This window comes from Gorilla gorilla, chromosome 7 (genome assembly GCF_029281585.2).
Source record: "Gorilla gorilla gorilla isolate KB3781 chromosome 7, NHGRI_mGorGor1-v2.1_pri, whole genome shotgun sequence".
Classification (NCBI taxonomy): domain Eukaryota; kingdom Metazoa; phylum Chordata; class Mammalia; order Primates; family Hominidae; genus Gorilla; species Gorilla gorilla.
In genome coordinates this window covers 124617812-124637762 of record NC_073231.2, presented here as the reverse complement: position 1 = coordinate 124637762, position 19951 = coordinate 124617812, and the positions used below count along the sequence as shown (strand labels likewise).

The following is a 19951-nucleotide window of genomic DNA, read 5'->3' as shown; positions in this document are numbered from 1 at the left end:
AGACCCATACTGCTTCCTAAGTTTACCGTTAGACAATATGACAAGGTTATCAGTATAAAGTAGGGCACTTGTATTTCTCTTTGTTGTGGCAGGAGGAGATAAAGTTGATTCATTTCATACTTGTATCATGTTAATATAGATTAAAAAGACAGGTGTTAGAACTTTGTCTTTTTTTACCTCATTTAGGGCTACATTTCCTTCAACACGAGCATATTTTTACTTGCTCTAATTTTGGCAAATATATTGAATGAAAGACATTGTAATACCTTAGGGACCATCTGGATTGACTGCCTGGATTGGTTGGCCCAAAGACACTTATTATCCAGAGAATCAGAGTCAGATGATGGAGCAATGATGAAGTTTACAAATGGCTTTGAGATGCCCTTAAACCTGAGGTATGTCAATGCAAGTGCATAAAAATATATTGTTACATTTTCACTTTAAAATACAGGAATTGGAAAGACAATGTCAAGAGAATGGGAAGACAAGCCACAGACCAAGAGAAAATATTGCAAAAGACACTTCTAATAAAGGACCTCTGTCCAAACACACAAATAACTCTTAAAACTCCACGATAAGAAAATGAAACCAATTTAAAAATTAGCAAAAGCCCTAAAGAGCCACCTCACTAAGGAATATGTACAGATGGCAAGTAAACATAGGAAAAGATGTTCAATATCATATGTCATTAGGGAATTGAAAATTTGAATAACAACAATATATCACTACACACCTCTTATAGCTGCCAAAATCCAAAACACTTACCATACCAAATGCTGGCAAGGATGTGGAGCAAGAGGAACTCTCATTAGTTATTGGTTGGAATACAAAATGGCACAGCCATCTTGGAGGAAAGTTTGTCAGGTTCTTACAAAAACTAAACATACTCTTACCATACAATCCAGCAATCGCATGCCTTGGGACTTACCCAAAAGAATTTTAAAATATGTGTCTACAGAAAAACCTGCACGTAGATGTTTATAACACTTTTTCTCATAATTGACAAAATTTGGAAGCAATGAAAATTTCCTTCAGTAGGTGAGTGGATACTGTGGTGCATCCAGACAATAGAATATTATTCAGCACTAAAAAGAAATGAGCTATCAAACCATGAAAAACACGCAGGAGACTTAAACGCATATTACTAAGTGAAGAAAGATTTTAACAAATGTGCCACTCTGGTGTAGAATATTGATAACAGAAATGGTTGTGTATGTGTGGGAGAAAGGAGGAATATAGGAACTCTCTGTATTTTCTGCTTAATTTTGCTGTGAACTACAACAGCTCTAAAAAAATGTTTATTAATAAACAAAAAACATGATGATTTCATATATTGCGTTGAAACCAACATCATAACTTGCTTTTTTCTCCTCTTACAGGGATAGAAAGAGTGGTTATATGTTTATATTCCTCACTTCTGAAACAGCTGACTCCTAAGTTTTATTTTCTTCATTTTCTGTGTCCTACCATCTCTGTTAATGGCACATGTCAAATAACAAAAAAAAAAAAAAAAAAAAAAAAGAAAGAAAGAAAGAAAAGAATGCTGCTTTGAGAGTAACAATCAAAAGCATTGTTTGAAAAGTGACCAAGATTATTTAAATAAGCATCCTGGAGACCAACTAGTTGAAACTCATTAAGAAACCGTGCCTCAGCCTTGCTAATCTCTTTTCTTATTACTCATCAATTCCAAATTCCATTAATCTCCTAGCCTGACTAACATGAGAGTTTTCCAGAATGATCTATCAGAAACACGTTCTTCTTCATGGTACTTCTTGCACATCTGTCACAGTCACTTCCCCTCAGGATTGTTCAGAAGGCATGATCACATCCCCCACAAAGGACGTTTTCTTCCATCCTTGTCTCTTTATTAGATAGTACCCAGAAGTGCCCCAGCAGACTTTCACTCAATACTCACTGGCCTAGATTATTCTTCAACTGAAGTTGGCAAGTGATTGGCAAGAAAAATTACCCTGTTTGGCTATGATCAATTACAATTTATACCCCAAGACTGAGAAGGGGGTTGGTTATGTTTACTTATCACATGGAAGAAAAGTCCAAGTATTATAAAGTCTCACCTAAAAGAAGGGGTAGAAGAAAACAAAAATGAAAAAGAAGAGGGAGGAGGAGAGCAAGAGGAGAAGGAAGAATAAAAGAAAGGGAGTGAAAATATCTTTGGGATAAATAACCAACAGCATCTATCTACAGTTTTATAAAGACAATTTCAGTAGAGTGTAAGATTTAAAATTCTATTAAAGCAAACATGGAGAGAAATTAGATGAGGAAATAAAGACAGTACACACAAACCATATTTTAAGGGATATTGATGTAAATGGGAAAAAGATATATCCAATAGTTTCCAGAGAAGAATATAGGGTCAAAGAAGTTTGAGTTAGTTTTAATTTTATTTTTAAGATAGGTGATATTGTGGCATATTTCTAGGCCAATATGAATAATCCTGAAAAGGGAAAGAAAATGATGTAGGAAATGTGAATATTACAGGACCCAACTCCTGGTGAAAATGAAATGGAAAGGATTTAAGTTACTGATAAAGAGTTTTCTCTTTGCAACAGAAGTATGTACAACCTTTTAAAAGAAGGGATAAGTCAGTAGCTGAATACAAATGCTGAAAGATTGATTGAATTGTTAGTAGGAAAAAATGATAGTTCTTATGCAACTATATTTCTTTTCTTTCTAAAGTGAGCTTCAGTGTTATGAAAAGAGAGTAGGCAGATAGAGACGTTTGAAATTTGGGGAGAGAGGAGAATGTGTGAGAATCTCATAGAGAAAGGAAGTGTATTTTCTTGAGAAATATTATGAGGAAGCCTAGTAACATTGAGATTTTTAGCAATATTTTTACTGTTATAGCATTGGCACAGAAGAAGTGGATAATTTGGTTGGGTGAGTTTGGGGTTTTGCCAGATAAATAGTATAATGGAGGGAAGATGAAGAAAAGGAGTTAAGGGTGCTTTTAAAAGAGTGTTACAGTACTAGCCCATGAAAATTTCAGGCTGCACAGGGGAAAGAGATGTAAGAACTGAACAGAGGTGACAGATGGTGAAAAGGAGTCAGGTCAATGGGTTTAAAGTTTGAATGAGGTCAAAGAATGTTCGTTTGGGGAATATAAAAGGAAGTCACTAAAAAATTGAAGGTGTGCAGAAGATGGTCAGAGAAGAGGGTTGGAATTAAAATGTTGAAGGTGCTATAACTATTGATGATGACAAAATGGCTGAACTAGAATGCAGAAAAAGATAGTTGAAGCTAAAATTAGTTGGGACACCAGGAAGTGGGATGGACTATTCACTTCTTAGGTTCATCACTTATTTGCTGTTTACCTTGGATAAGGTGGTTCACATCTATAGTTCTTGGTTTCTTCTTCTTAAAAAGGAGGATAATAATATAAACCAATTCATAGGGTTGTTGTGAAATCTAAAAATGTTCATTATGTAAAATGCTTTCGACAGTGCCTAGCATATCGTAAGCATTCAGTAAGTGTTGGTACTATTTGCATTTATATCATGTATTTATTACTTTATTTTTAAATGGTGAAGTTACTGAATATGTTAAGTATTCACTCTATAACAGGAACTGTTCTAAGCACTTATCTTTTTTTAAAATCTCATTTAATTATCACAGTGTCCTTACAGGTAGGTACTATTGTTATACTCATTTCATAATTTAAGCGACAGAGCATAGCTAGTAAGTGACACAGACATGCTTTTAATCAAATCAGTCTGCTTCCAGATTCTCCGTCCTGAAGCACCATCCTATGCAGTGATTGACAGTGGCATAGGTGAATCCAGGTGATGAGAACACAATGAGGAGAAGACATTTGGAGGGAGAGATATGAAAACAACAAGGAAGGGTAATGGATAATGAAGTCTATGACATGCACATCAAAGAATCTGGGGTTTTGAGGGAGGAAGGAAGAGAGACAGCCTGGAAGTGACAGTGGGGAATAAGGCTTACAACACACAGAAGCATTTCAAGTATTTCCGACCAAAGGACAACATGAAAAAATAGCTTCAAATTTGGTCATCTAGTGAACTTGGCAGTTCCTTAGGATTCTGTCCTTGTCATTGTATTTTTATCCCAGGGAAAGTTCTTCTGAAATTCTTGCCCTCTACTCAGTCTTGCTAAGAATCATACTCAGTTTAAGGGCAAAGCTACAAGGTTAATCAATCGGTTACCAAGATGATTTTTTTTTCGTGGTTCTCAGACCAGTTCCTGCATGAAAGCGTTGTTTTAAAAACAAAGCAAATTCTCAAATATGGGGACTTTTCTGGTACATGAGATATTGCAAATAGTGTAACTATATACAACATTCCTAATTCCATTTACTTACATGACAGGTTCAAAAATCAATCAATCAATAAACCAATCAAATGCTTTTCATAACCAAGTAGTTATAGATGAGGGATTAGCAAAATGCTGCCAATGAACTAAATTCACTCTGTCACCTGTATTTACATGGCCTGAGAGCTAAGAATTACTTTTACAGCTATAAATGGGAGAAAAAAGTTAAATGACTAATAGTATTGCATGACATGCAAAACATATAAAATTAAAATTCTAAATGAAATAACTAAAATCTCATTACAAATCAGCATTAACAGATAACATTTGCAAAAACATTTTTGATCAGTTTAAACCCAGATTAAATAAAATGTTTTCCCCCCAAAGAGTTCCATTCTTATCTCCCCGTTACAGAAATGTGTATGTGATTATTATTATACTTTGAATTCCATCAATAAAAATCTTTTTTTGCTATATATTTGCTATATAATCACCTATATAATATTCTCAATTTTGTCTTTTATCCTGAGGTGCTTAAGATATTTGATATCTGGACTCTTACAGAAAAACCTTGCTGATTTTTGGTCATAAATAATGAGTAGACAAAGTTTATATTACTGTAGGTATTATCATGTGAATATTGGTGAATGTGATACGTGGGTGTCTGTGTATAAATGTAGCCATTTGATCACACATCATTCCACTCACAGACATTTATTGAGCACCTATTCTATGCCAGAAACTGTCCTGGGTGCTGAGAATACAAAGTTGAAAATAGGTAGTCATTGCTTTTAAGAAAACCAGTCTTATTATTTTATTGTGGTGGTAATTTTGATAACATTTAAGAAGAACAAAGAATTTCTGCAAAATTTTCTTTTAAATGAATATGCCCTCTTCTTTCTCCAACTCAATTACCAGCTATTATTGGTTACTGAATTTTATTATTTTATAAAACATTTGATGAATTCACTGGTTTTCAGTCTCAGCTAGAAAATTGGAGTGGGCAAACAGGGCATCTCTCCCGACTTTTAACTCCATTGGAGTAAGGTTCTTGTGACCTCTCTCTCCTATGCTTACCCCCTATTATGTCATTTGATTTTTTTTGGTGGGGGGGTTCCTGGCATGTTACTTGGATAAAGTCATCCAAGGTCTGTGTCTCTGCCAAGCTGAACTGAGCTTTGTCAGTTATCATAGCAATTGTGTTGCTCATCAGCAGAATTGAGACCCAAAGCCATTTCCATAGTTTTCAGTAGCTAACGCTTATCCTTTTCTTTCTAAATTGTCTCTGACATCAATTGCCCTGCAGGATTTCAGTGTGGGTTTAGGGGATTGAACAGCCAATGAATTCAGGCTGTTCTTATAGCATGCAATCATAACTTGTGTTTAGCTTTCATAACAGAATCTTATCCAAAACCGTCTCAAAGATGCCAAAACCAATCTGAAACCACTTCCTAGGTCCATTGCATAACAAGTGGCTATGCTCTTCCCACCACATGATGAAGAGCACTAGGCAGCTAGATATCTGATCATATGAATGGTGAAAGTATTTGTCTCACTGTTATGTTTAAGCTACAAAACTTGCAAGATTTCTGGTTCCACATTGTTTATTGAACATTTTTCTATTCACATTCATTGCTATTTCTTCTTTAATGCCTGAGAAGAGTCTATTGCTATCTCTTTTCCCTCACATCCCAGAGTGAGTCTAATTCATTAGCCCTCACTTTTAACTGCACTGCTTAAAGTACAGTGTTATTCACTGGGACTGTTCTACCATAGTTTAAAGTTACCGTTTGTAAGATTTTGCCATTTTTCTAAGTGTTTGCTGCTTCCAGGGCCTAATACTTATACATGTAAATGCAGGCATAGCCAGAAGGTGGAGTATTCAGTTCTTCAGAAATTAAGGGGTCTCATTTTTATGTTGAATCTGGACTTTGACCCTCAGATACCCTTGATCAACTTAACCAATGTTTTCCCTACCTAAACACATTAGAAAAAAAGATAGAAAGAGGATAGAACACAAAAATCCCATGAATTTCCTAAAGCCAGAGTTCCCAGCCCTTGCAGTATTGCAATTTACTTCCAGTTTCTGTTTGATCCAGTCAGGCATCTGAGGCCTCTAAATGGATCCAATCTAGTTAATGATCAGATACAGTACAGTCATGGACCCAGTCTAATTTCTGTCATGACTGCTGAATCCAGTTTAGATCCAAAATTTGCTCAAACTTGGAAAGCTCAAAATACAAATCCATGCAGCTTTGGAATCAGAGAACTTACCCGTGATCCTCAGGTGCTACCAGAGGGCAGTGGACACAGTGGGCCTGGCAGGCATCTCACTTGGTGCTCCTGGGGGCTGCTGGGAGTCTACTGCAAATCCCATTCTGACATCTTCTGCAAGAAGGAAAACATTAGACAAATTAACTTTAACAGAGTTTAATTGAGCAAAGAACAACTCAAGAATCAGGCAGCTGCCAGAATCAGAGATGCAGGAGCTGCCACAATAGGAATTTCAGGGAAGGTCAAGGGCCTGGGGAATTTCCTCAGGTGGTGGTGATAGATGTCTTTTAGTTTACCACCCAAATGAAGGCAATTTTCTCAGAATTTATTTTAGAAGGTATTAGTGCCATTAGAATAAGTCTCCTACTCAATTTGCCTGGTTCTAAAACCAGCTTTTTCCAATGGTATAAGCAAATAAATTATTTTAGGCATTTCAAAAGACCCCCTGAGGGATATATATCTATATAAAATATATATAACTTTTGTAGGAGTAGAATATTTGGGAATTCAGGATTTTACCTACTACCTACAGATCAAGAAATAGGAGAGAAAGAAAAATGAGTATTTAAGGGTTGCTTTGACAGAAATAAAAGAACCAGGGGACACAAAGATTTTTTTTTAACATATAAAAAGCTTTTTTATTTCCCAAGTGTCCTGTTTCCCTAGCTCTGTCAAACACTATTGAGCTTATCTGCCTGGGAAATAGCAGGGCTATGGGAATTCTTATTTGGTTCAGCAGCCACCTGTTACCCCAAATGTATTCTGTGGTAGCAATGTTGATTCTGTCTGAATCCTGCATCCATGAAAAAGAAGTGCCCATTCTTTTCCTTTTATTTTACAAATACACAAAGCTGGGAGGTTGTGCTGTAGCCAGAGCACATTGTACAGAGAGGAGAGTTTGGCAATGCTGGAATAGGAAGGAATAAAATAACAAATTTAAGGCTGGAGGGGAAAGAAATTGGAGAAAAAAAGTGAGAGAAAAATTAAGTGTGCAGGGAGAGTGACGGTCACATCTAAACCTAATGGCCAGAGACCAGATTATGCAAATTCTTCCAGGCAGCTCCACACTCTGCTCCACCCAAGCACCCAGCCAATGAAAGAACATTTCTTCAATTGATTTTTCATGGTCTCTAAAACTGCCAGCATTATCTAAATTCTTTAATGGTATAAAAAAGAGACATTTTAACTTAATGAAATCAATTTAATGCCATTTTGATAAGAAAGTAATATATGAAGTGATTAATAAATTTGGGAGTTTGAGTTAAGCCCTATCTATACCCACTACCATCAAAATAACAGCCTTCAATCAATTCCATTTAGTGCATTCCATGTTTCTGGGAAGACATCACCATGCCCTCACCTACAACATAATCCTTAGAGCCATTCAAGACTCCTCTATCTCTTTCACCATCTCTCCAAGCTTTGGCATAAGAAATTACCAATACAGGCAATGTCTGTTTCCTAAATATCTCTCAAATCTGTCCTCTCCTCTCTATCCACACTTCCACTACTTCATCCTAGGCCATCCAATTCCTCATCTGGATTTCTGATATGAACTAAGTGGTCTTGTCTCCTGACTATGCTTTAAAGAGACAATTTGCTAACCTGCAAACCTGTTCTCATCATCTTCTTGCATGTCTTTCTTTGGGGTCTCCCACAGCCCTCGGAATAAGGCTTACACATATCCCTATCCTTACAGGATGCTTCCTTAATGGCCTTTCCAGAACAATCCTCTGTCTTTAGGGGCTATCCATGCTATGCCACAGTGACATTTCTTCCAACGTTTTATGCTGTCTCATGCCGTTGGAGCTTTGTTGTGACACTGGATATTCTTGCCTATTTGTCTCATGAAACTGTGTGTTCTGTAAGTGTAGAGACCATGTCTTATTTGTTGTTGTAGCCATGGCACCTGGCATAGTGTTCAGCACATGGTAGAATGAGGCAAAAAACTGGTAACTTTTAAAACAAATTGACAATTTTAAAAGGAAGGAGTGTTTGTGAGCTGGATACAGGTACCATAGTCATGACTGTGAAGTTATCCCTGACTGTCCTAAGAAAACACAATGGTCCTGAAAGTTTGGGCCAATGGGAGAAGGCTAATGTGGCTGATGGTCACCAGAAAAAAGAAAAAAAGTAAATGCTTAAAAGCAAACAGTCACTCCTCTCTTCGGTCCGTACTTCCAAGATGACAAAGAAAAGAAGGAACAACGGTCACACCAAAAAGGGCCGCGGCCACGTGCAGCCTATTCGCTGCACTAACTGTGCCCGATGCATGCCCAAGGACAAGGCCATTAAGAAATTCATCATTCGAAACATAGTGGAGGCCGCAGCAGTCAGGGACATTTCTGAAGCGAGCGTCTTCGATGCCTATGTGCTTCCCAAGCTGTATGTGAAGCTACATTACTGTGTGAGTTGTGCAATTCACAGCAAAGTAGTCAGGAATTGATCTCATGAAGCCCGCAAGGACCGAACACCCCCACCTCGATTTAGACCTGTGGGTGCTGCCCCACTTCCCCCACCAAAGCCCATGTAAGGAGCTGAGTTCTTAAAGACTGAAGACAGACTATTCTCTGGAGAAAAATAAAATGGAAATTGTACTTCAAAAAAAAAAAAAGCAAACTGTCTACTGCATAATTTTGCAGAGGGCTGGCCCTGTTGTAAGGGATGGCTCAAAAGGAAATTACTGCCCGACACAGGAGGAAAGAATACCAATTATTTTTCTCTTAAGCAGGGCCAGGCCAACTCAACAGAAAACCAGAGAGGATGGGCAATGCATTCCTGGAAGGAAGCTACTGGTGCTGGTGCCATCAGCCTGGTTGACGAAAGAGACATGATCTAGGAGCCACCCAGCTGAAAGCTGGTACACCACAGACAGACATGCTTCTTGGAAACAACCTCTGGCAATTAGGAATTCAAGCTTAGCCTCAACTTCTCAGATGAAGCCTTCTAATTTTCCTTTTCCCTCCCATATGCGTCTTCCAGGAAACCTGCCTTGTCCTCTGTGGTAGTTGTGAAAGATCAAATGTGCCTTTTACCAAAAAGGCAGGACTTTCATGTCCTCCCAACTCCTTTGTGTGTGTCCACATGGGATGGCTCATACAGGGACACTCCTAGGACCTGACATGGGGCCACCTCCACTCTATGCCTATGAGTGTTTGTGTGGAATGAGAGTACACGAAGTCAAGGTGGAAGACCAGACCCACTAGTCTAAGACAGTAAATGATTATAGAATAATGTGACCATGAAAACCACCACTTTGAATAGAATTTGTCTGTGATATATTTTGAGCCCAGACAAGTTTTGCATGCTTTTGTGCCACTTCTTCATGATGTTACTCATGCTAACAACTAACTTTAACCAAAACTTTACCAGGAGAATAAGGCAAAATCAGATGTGCTAAGTGCACAGGAAGGAGACCAGAGCCCTGAGGCGTTCTTTTGAAGTCTAAGTACTGGTGTTTCAAAAGTTTAATGAAACCTACTAGACTCTGAGCAAAATTCGTTTTACGAATGGGGCCACAAGGGCACCATCAGCTTCTTGTCTGGCCAGAGGCAGATGTCAGGCCCCTGGAGACTCACAGCCAAGAACCTGAATCTGAGTCCACCCAGCCTGGCATGGCCTTCGTCAGCTTTCGTTGACTGCCAGGGGAGCCTGAGAGTGTCTGCAGCAGGGGGCTTCTGAGCATGCTCATGGTGGGGTGCTCGCCCCACCACAGTTGTACCAGTGCTTATAACCATTACAGCATAGAATCATTCCTCTTCCACTTCTTTCTCCCCCATCATCTACCTTCCTTCTGGAAGGTAGGGAATTTGTCTCCATCATCTCAACTTGTCATCATTAGGTCACTCTTTCCTTCTAAACACCACTTCCTGTGCCTCACTGCTGGACTGCCACCATGGCCAGGGATCATGATCTAATTCAGCACATAAAAAGCAATTCGTAAGTATTTGTTGATTATCTAATTTGGCTGATTTCATGTACTTGAATACAAAACTTGGGACATGGCAATATGTTATGTGTTGAAACTGTGTGCTCCATAAGTGTAAAGACCATGTCTTATTTATTATTACAGCCATGGCACCTGACATAGTGTTTGGCACACAGTAGAAGGAGGCAAAAAACTAGTAACTTTTAAAGCAAATTGACCATTTTAAAAGAATGGAGTGTTTGTGGGCTAGGTACAGAGATTACAGTCATGACTGTGAAGCTATCCCTGACAGTCCTAAGAAAACATGATGGCCCTGAATTAATATAAAACATGTCCAAAGTTTTGTCTTCAGGTACACTGTTGCTCCTTTCTGAAACCTTCATTTTCTCACATTAACTTAAACACTGCATGCAGATGGGGGATTTTGTCTACCCATGAGAGTTTGACAAAATGTCAACCCATGAGAGGGCTACAAAAATACAGATGTTGTCAACCCTGAACATAATTTTGAGTTTGGGGAAGCAGTGACAATGTGGTCTAAGTGATTCTTCACTCAAGATGCTCACAGAAAAACATTCACAAAGCTCAATCAGTAGCCCCAATGAGGCTAGAAAATCAGGGTAATTCTGGAAATAGAGAGACCATAGGTTATACACAGAACAGTCATTGACAGATGATGTACTGTGTTTTATAAATCATAGGGTTTCTAGCCAACAGAACAACTCAATTTCTTTAACTAACCCACAGTATTTTTAGAAATTGCACTGACAAGTTCCATGTCTGAATAATATTCCTCTTTTGCTTGCTCAATTCTTGTGTCTTCCATCCTTCCTGCTGTGAAATGCTGTGTCTACTGTGTCTTGCTATATCACTACCATATTTACTTGTGTTTTTTCTGCCAACATGCTCACAACCTGTTTTGTCCCCATCTGGGGGAAAAACATAACTTGAAAAAAGTAAAAAGAAAATTGTGTCTCTTATATGAATAGATACATTCCACTGTATTTTCTACCTCATTTTGAGCCCTCCCTGGTTACCAGGCATCATTAAGCAATTAACACATATTATCACATTTAACATTCACCACATTCGCAGTTTAGGTGCCTGTTATTACCTTCAGTTTAATTTATGAGGAAATGGGCACAGAGAAATTTTCCCAATGTCATTTGCTGGTATATTGTAAAGCCAGAATTTGAGCCTAGGTCAGTTCGAACTTTTAACTTTTTGCTACTAATCATCTATGACTTTGAAGTCTGGATCTTCATTTCCCATTGCTCCCTCCAATTCTGGCCATGTTCATCAATTTCAAAAGAATTCTTGTCTAATGAAATTGTGTGTCCCATAAGAGCACAGAAATCATAATGATATAACTAAGACTGAAAGAATTTAAATGACTTAGTGTAAGATGTTAAAGCTATTTTGTGCCATCTTAAATCAAAACTAAGTTTTTCCTGTCCTTCTGTTGTTCTTTTATCCTTCTTACAACACTGTGACCCTTATATGTTTCCTATTTTTTTAAGAAACAGAGTCTTCCTCTGTTGCCCAGGCTAGAGTGTAGTAGTGCAGTCATAGCTCACTACAGCCTCAAACTGCAAAGCTCAAGCAATGCTCTTGCCTCAGTCTCCTGAGTAACTGGGACTACAGGCAAGCACCACCACATCTGGCTATTTTTTAAATTTAATTTAATTTTCTTTTTAGAGATGGGGTCTTACTATGTCGCCCATCCTAGCCTCTTGGTCTCATGCAATCCACCTGCCTCAGCCTCCCGAAGTGCTGGAATTACAGGTGAGAGCCACTGTACCCAGCCTTATTTTTTCTATGAATTTTTGGTGAGCAGTATTTCTTTTCCTTCACAAAAGCAGCCCTATTTTGGCAAAGAAGAATGAAACATCTCAGAGGCAGAGATCCAAATACACTTGACCCTTGAACAATGCAACAGGTTAGGGATGTCAACACCTTGTGCAGTTGAAAATCCATATAAAACTTTTGACTCCCCCAAAACTTAACTAATAATAGCCTAGTGATGACTGGTAGCCTTATTGATAACATAAACAGTTTGATTAACACATATTTTATGTTATATGTATTATATATTGCGTATCATTTGAAGCCATAATGCACACACCAGATAAATAAAGCTTTTTGATTCTTAAGACATCTTGGTTATGAAGGATGATTATGTAAATGCAAGATGTGAATTTATACTTTCTCACTTTATAAGTTGCCCATAGGAGTTCACTTGGTTGGTGGATGAGACTAAATACAAGCAAGCCAATGCCAGGCAAGCTTCAAATTGGGCCTCTTTGTTTTGGATGGCCTCCCACGCCCCTTTATCTTTCTCCTGTCTCCTGGAATTCATCTTCTTCCCTGCTCATCTATCACCTGTCTATAGTTTCTCACTGATTTGGCTGCCCAAGCACAAACAGTACCAACTTCCCTTTCCTCTACCCCTGTTACCCTCTCTCTTCTTCCTTTCCATGAATTCTCATTCCCTAAGCTGGATGACCTCACTTAAGTTTTTGGGGTTTTGAGATCTCTATTATTCTTTTCCATTTTTTCCCCTGTCCTTTGCTGAGAGCTGCCATGACCTTCCAATACCTTCTTCAGTCCACCCTCTAAAGAAGAATTCCACCAGAACAGAGCCTTGCTGTAAACTGGGAACCTTTCCAGTACACTTTTTCTATGACTACTGCCCTATCAACATTTAAACTATCTGAATACTCTTCCTTCAAGTCTTGTGCTTTTGGGTGGTTAATGAACACTAAAATTACTAAACTAATCCCTGCAAATTTGTGAGCTTCCTAATACTTCACCTCATAGTAATCAAATTCAAAAGCACATGTGTATAGCAGACCCTCTCTAGGAGTGGCTGCATTTAAAGACAGCAAGATAGGTTCCTCAAATCTCGTAAGAGACCAATCACTGCTGGCTTCCTTGACCTCCAAAGTTAAGTTTATTCTTCCAACTCTTGATAATTACCATTTCATTTCTCACTGTGTCCCTTAAATTACTTGTTTCAAATAGATGGTTTATAATTTCATCAGATGGTAGTAAAAGCTCTATATGTCCTATTACTTATAGGGTTTATTTTTAATTTAAAAAGAAATGCAAGCTTGTTTTAATAATTAAATATAAGAATACTGAAGAAAAGGTTAACAATCTCGCTCTACCCCATTTCTACTCCATCAACTCTGATTAACCAATGTTAACAATTTGGTATGTATTCTTCTACCTTGTTCTCTATGATCCAAAAATTATATCCAAAATAAGTACATATGTTCACACAAAGATATGCACATGTGTAAATAAAGTATATTATTGTACTTCAGACATGGGATCATTTTATACCTATGAATCTTTTGCTTGCTTTTCTTCTTAATAACATATCATGGATATCTCTCTGGACATTATATTCTATATTATAGAGTTCTATAGTTTAGTCAAGCTTCTCTCTAATAAGAGATATTCAGGCTGTTTCTAGTGCCACTATAAATAACAATACAGGAAATATCACTGAGTATAGCTTTGCATTTAATTGCTTTTTAAACTGTAGGATGTATTTCCCAAATTGGGATTGCCCAGGTCAAAGAAAATGTACATTTCCTAAAGAAGGTTGGTTAGAGTAATTCCCTCTCTCATTAACAACATCTCAAAGTGTCCATATCCTTAGCATGTTTATAATGTGATTTTTAAAACTGTAAACATATTATTTGTTATAAGCATAGAAATGGGGTATGTTTGTGTGTATGGGGGCTTGTGTCTACTATAGAGAGACGCTTAAAACTAGGGGCCTGAGGTGGAAGGAATGAAAACAGTTACTTGAGGGCCACCTTTAAAGATGTATACTCAGATTTTTGTATGTGTTAAACCTGGTTGAAAATACTGACAACGACCCTTCTGGGAGCATAAAGATAGAGGTAGACATTCTAGGAAACATGAATGCAGCCTTTAGAATGGGTATGGAAAGAGGGAGAATGTTGTTATTAGCAGCAAATTGCAAAACAAGCAGATTACTCTAATTTAATGTCTGTATATGGATAATTTGTCCCGTTTCTTTATTTTTCCTACCCATTGTCAATCTGTATAGCCATTTGTTCCCTGAAGTAGCTCAGAGTACACATGAGAGGCAGTAGAGTGTATAGTTAATAACAATGATGGAAGTAGTAATAGGAGTTAATATTGATTGAGTGCTTGCAATGAACCACACGTTCTTCCATGTGCTAAGTCCAATTCCCTTGATATCGCCATGCACTGCACCACCAACATGCACAAACTTCCTATATTCCTAGAATGTCCAGTTGGTCCTAGCCACATACATGCATTGATGGGATGCCCTGTTAGGAGTTATATTTGAATTTGGCCCCTTCTGCCCACATCCTCATCTTTCTGTTCCCTTTCTCTTCTCATTCCCCTGCTTCTGACCCACAGTGCTCCACAGAAACTGCTAAGGTGAAAGTTGCCAGGTGGCCTCTATATGGCCAGATCTAATGAACACTGTCTTCAGTTTTCTCCCCTTTGATATTTGGCCACTGTAAGTCTTCATGAATACAACTCTCACGTGTCTCATCATGCATATTAACCCTCTTGCCCGGCTTTCCTTCATTCCCCCTTTCTTCTTCTCTATTATCCCCTTAAAGGCTGGTCTTCTCCAGGATACAAAATTTGAATCCTTTACCCGTCTATGGAAAACCCAATCCATATCCATGAAATCAAATACAACATATAGGCTGCCAATACACAAAGCTAAAACTCCAGGCCTGAATCCTTTCTGATAACCATATCTTTATCTCCAACTACCTAGCCAAAGGACCAGATATATCTATCTATGATTAAAATAAAATTCACTTTTTTCCTTTAAACAAGCCTATTTTTCCTTCATACTCTGTGTATCATGACTATCCAGCTACTACTCATCTTACAAATCTAAAAACATCATCCTAAATATCTCCTTCTCTCTCAACTCCAAATAATAGCAGTTATTTATTGGATTTTGATGTGGGGCCATATTATTTTTATACTTTGATTCGTTTCATTAAAAAGTGCCCCACAAATTAGTGGCTATAATTCCCACTTCACAGGGGATAAAGCTGAGTCTTAGAGGTACTCAATAACTTGACCCAAGTCAGACAGATAGTACAAGGCAATATGGGATTGAAATGAAATTCGATCTGACCTAAAACTCCTTGTATTTTCAACTGCACTGTGTGACTGCTCACCCAGTACTGATAGTAATTATAATAACCAATGTGGATTGAATGACTATGTTTGAAACACCAGACACTGAGAAATTTTCACAAATTAACTCGTTTAACGCACACAGAAGCTCTATGATTTAGATACTACAATCCCAGTTTACAAACAAGAAAACAGATTCAGAGAATTTAAAACTTGCCTTTTATGAATAACCCAACTAGTAAGCTATAAAGTTGTAGTTCCAGGACTCAAAACCAAACTCTCTAAGCTTCTGGGATCTTCCTCCGCAAAAAGCACTTTATTCTGCCTCTCTGTCTTCATCACCACTGCTAGTACCCTGGTTCGAACTCTCATCATTTCCCTCTGCCTTTTGTCTCCTACTCAATTCCCATTGAACCTACTACATTTCATACATGGCTGCATCATTAGCACATAAGACATGATTTCCTAACTCTTAACTTCTCAGGGACTTCATGAGGTTAGGAATTTCATCTTATTCATCTCTGTTTCCATCCAAACATTGATACATTTTAGATAAATGGATAGACAGGTGCGTATCCTCCCCAACAATCAGGATGGCTTATTTGTGAACAAATCTCTAAGGTTTCATCCCCAGCCACCGTGTGCAGAGAGATAAACAGATTGAAAAAATGGAAAAGTAAATCAGTACATTGACACTACCACAGGCAGGTTAGTAATTCTATTCCTCATTTGACTTTCTCTACTAGGTCATTAGCAAGACAATTTACAATGAAAACAAAGATAGTAAGTCCAATTTTTAAATTATTTTTCTTTCTAAAGTTGGGTCTCACTTTGTTGCCCAGGTTGGTCTTGAAATCCTGGCCTCAAGCAGTCCTCCCGCCTTGGCTTCCCAAAGCTTTGTGATTACAGGTGTAAGCACTGCACCCAGCCAAGTCAAATGGAATACAGGCTTATTTTTTATTTGTTTGTGTTGATTAAAAAAAAATAAGGATTTCCAAGTGAATAAGAACATGGAAAGAATATATTTCTTTACTGTATGATCATACCTAAACTGACATCTTAGCACTAAGTATAATGAAATTATCCCTGTCTTTAAAACTTGAACCATAATATATCACATAGTGTGGATAGGATCATGTTATATGGTTGTAATAGCGTGTTTTTTGGGGGTGGGGGAGGAGCGGGGCACAGATTTTCAGAGATGTCAACTTCCTGTAAATTAGCATACTGGTGGGAATTTCAAATAAGTTTTCAAATTTTATAAGAAATCGGCTAATATCTACCCATAACACCCAAATTTGTAGCAACAAAATAATTGACTCCTTTGAAGAAGACATTTTTCCCTTCCCACAGGTATATCACTGAACAGCCCTGAACATGGTGAGTCTAGAGAACAAAAGAGTAAAAGGAAATAAGCCCTGGGCTTCTTCCCAATATGCCAGGAAAGAAACAGCAGCAGGACTTTAAGAACACTGGAAATTGGTAGGACAATGGCCTGTTTATAAAACTCAATTTATTCTTAAAGAAACACTTGATTCTATTTCTCTTGATATCTCAAACTTTGCTAACTTCTAAAGATGGCCATTCAAAAAGAGCACGTCTAGTCATCATTCGCTTTGTGTGGAAAAACATTTTTTACTCTACTTCAGATAAAGATGGAGCACCTTAGCTATGAACAAACCACTAAAGTTTTATTCCTGGCCAATTTTTTTTTTCTTTCAGTGAAAAAAGAATACAGAATTTGACATGTTATGAGTTAAATCCAACTGTTCTCTCTTAAAATAGTAAGACATTTTGATCCTCATTATCTATATCTGAAATGAAAACTGACTTTTACTTTTAAGCTATCTTTCTCCAAGTTGCTGAAAACCTTTTAGATAGCATCTACTTCACTATGTCAGAACTTTTAAAAGACAAAGGGATAGGCCTGGGATTGAAGTGGTTTCAAATCCATGGCTTACACTGATGTGTCAATCCAGGAAAATTCAGAATGGCCAGTGTTTGAGGGTTGAGCCCTATCCTTGAGGATCTGTGTCAATGAAATCTTTGGCCTAAGGGTCACTGGTGGAGCTTAGCTATGCCTTGGAAGCCAAAGGATTGGCATGCTGTGTAGCCATGTATAAAACAGTTTTTAAAAGTATTCTTTGTTTTAGAGATTTGCTATTAATTCTGACATTAAAAAACCTCCTGAAATACCTTAAATAGAAACACAAGTATAAATGTGGAACTTGAAAAAGCTTTGTTCACCCAGCCTCTGATGCCTCAACTCTATGAACCATAGGTCTCTTCTTCTCTATCCCTTTCTCTAACAATAATGATGGTGTCCTTTGACTGCCCATTGCCTAAATGCTGCCCCCCAATATTCTGTCATCAACCAAGAGCTCTTCTACTTCTAGTCTTCCTGCCTCCCTGTCTTAGTCAATTTAGGCTGCTATTACAAAAATATAAACTGAGTGGCTTAAACAACAGAAATTTATTTCACATGACTCTGGAGCCTGAGAAGTCCAAGATCAAGGCACCAGCAGATTCAGTATCTGGGTCATAGATGCTGCCTTCTTACTATGCCTTGGTATGGTGAAAATGGTGAGGCAGTTCTCTGAGGCCTCTTTTTATAAGGGCACTGATCCTATTAATGAAGGCTCCATCCTCATTACCTAACTACCTCCCAAAAGCCTCATTTCCTACTACCATCGTCTTGGGAGTTAGGATTTCAATATATGAATTTTCAGGGGACACAAACATTCACATCATAGCACTCCCCAAATTACTGTTTTCATAACACAGCAAATTGCATGTTTCACAAAAAAAGCAAATATAAAGAAATATATCATTCCTCACCATACAATTAATGGCTCCTTATCACCTACAAAATAAAATCCAAGTCCGTGAGCATGACTCTCCACGAACAAGTCAAAACCGTATGTATTAGTCTGTTCTCATGCTGCTAATAAAGACATACCAGAGGCTGGATAATTTATAAAGGAAAGAGTTTTAATTGACTCACAGTTCCACATGGCTGAGGAAGCCTCCGGAAATTTACAATGATGGCAGAAGGCACCTCTTCACAGGGTGACAGGAGAGAGTTGATATCTGAGCAAAGGGGGAAGCCCTTTATAAAACCATAATTCTCAGGAGCACTAACTCACTATCACAAGAACAGTATGGGGAAAGCTGCCCCCATGATTCAATTATCTTCACCTGACCCCTCCCACAACATGTGAGGATTATGGGAACTACAATTCAAGATGAGATTTGGGTGAGGACACAGCCAAACCATATAATTCTGCCACTGGCCCCTCCAGAATCTCATGTCCTTACATTTCAAAACACAATCATGCCTTTCCAACAGTCCCTCAAAGTCTTAGCTCATTCTAGCACTAAACCAAAAGTCCAAGTCCAAAGTCTCATCTGAGACAAGGCAAGTCCCTTTTGCCTATGAGCCTGTAAAATCAAAAGCAAGTTAATTACTTCCCAGATAAAGTAGAAGTACAGGCATTGGGCAAATACATCCATTCCAAATGGAAGAAATTGGCCAAAATAAAGGGGCTACATGCCCCATGCAAGTGTGAAATCCAATAGGGCAGCCATTAAACATTAAGTTTCCAGAATGAATTCCTTTGACTCCATGTCTCACACCTAGGTCACACTGATGCAAGAGGTGGGCTCTCACAGCCTTGGGCAGCTCCATCCTTGTGACTTTGCAGAGTACAGCCGCACTCCTGGCTGCTTTTACGAGCTGGCATTGAGTGTCTGCAGCTGTTCCAGGCATGTCATGCAAACTGTCAGCGTATCTACCATTCTGGGGTCTGAAGGATGCTGGCCTTCTTCTCACAGCTCTACTAGGTAGTGCCCAGTGGGGACTCTGTGTGTGGGCTCCAACCCCACATTTCCCTTCTGCACTGCCCTAGCAGAGGTTCCCCATGAGGGCTCCACCTCTGCAGCACACCTCTGCCTAGATATTTAGCATTTCCATACATTCTCTGAAATCTAAGCGGAAGTTGCCAAACCTCAATTCTTATCTTCTGCATACCTGCAGGCCCAATACCACATGGAAGCTGCCATAGCTTGGGGCTTGCACCCTCTGAAACAATGTCTTAAGCTATACCTTGGCCCCTTTTAGCCATGGCTAGAGCAGCTGGGATACAGTCCCATGGCTTCACAGAGCAAAGGGCCCTGGACCTGGCCCCAGAAACTAATTTCCCTCCTAGGCCTCCAAACCTGTGGTGGGAGGAACTGCCTTGAAGGTCTCTGACATGCCCTGGAGGCGTTTTCTCTATTGTC

General features: G+C 38.5%; 1 long non-coding RNA gene and 1 pseudogene across 4 annotated transcripts in view; one reads left to right on the top strand and one right to left on the bottom strand.

Moving 5' to 3' along the window:
- Positions 1–19951, bottom strand: part of LOC109027953 (uncharacterized) — a 285826-nt gene that overhangs the window by 134510 nt on the left and 131365 nt on the right. For all 4 annotated transcript variants that reach the window (XR_002006997.3, XR_008668114.2, XR_008668115.2 and 1 more), the window contains one exon: positions 6568–6681. This is a non-coding gene — a long non-coding RNA (uncharacterized lncRNA). The remainder of the gene's footprint in view (positions 1–6567; positions 6682–19951) is intronic.
- LOC101133448 (small ribosomal subunit protein eS26-like) lies at positions 8753–9115 on the top strand (annotated as a pseudogene).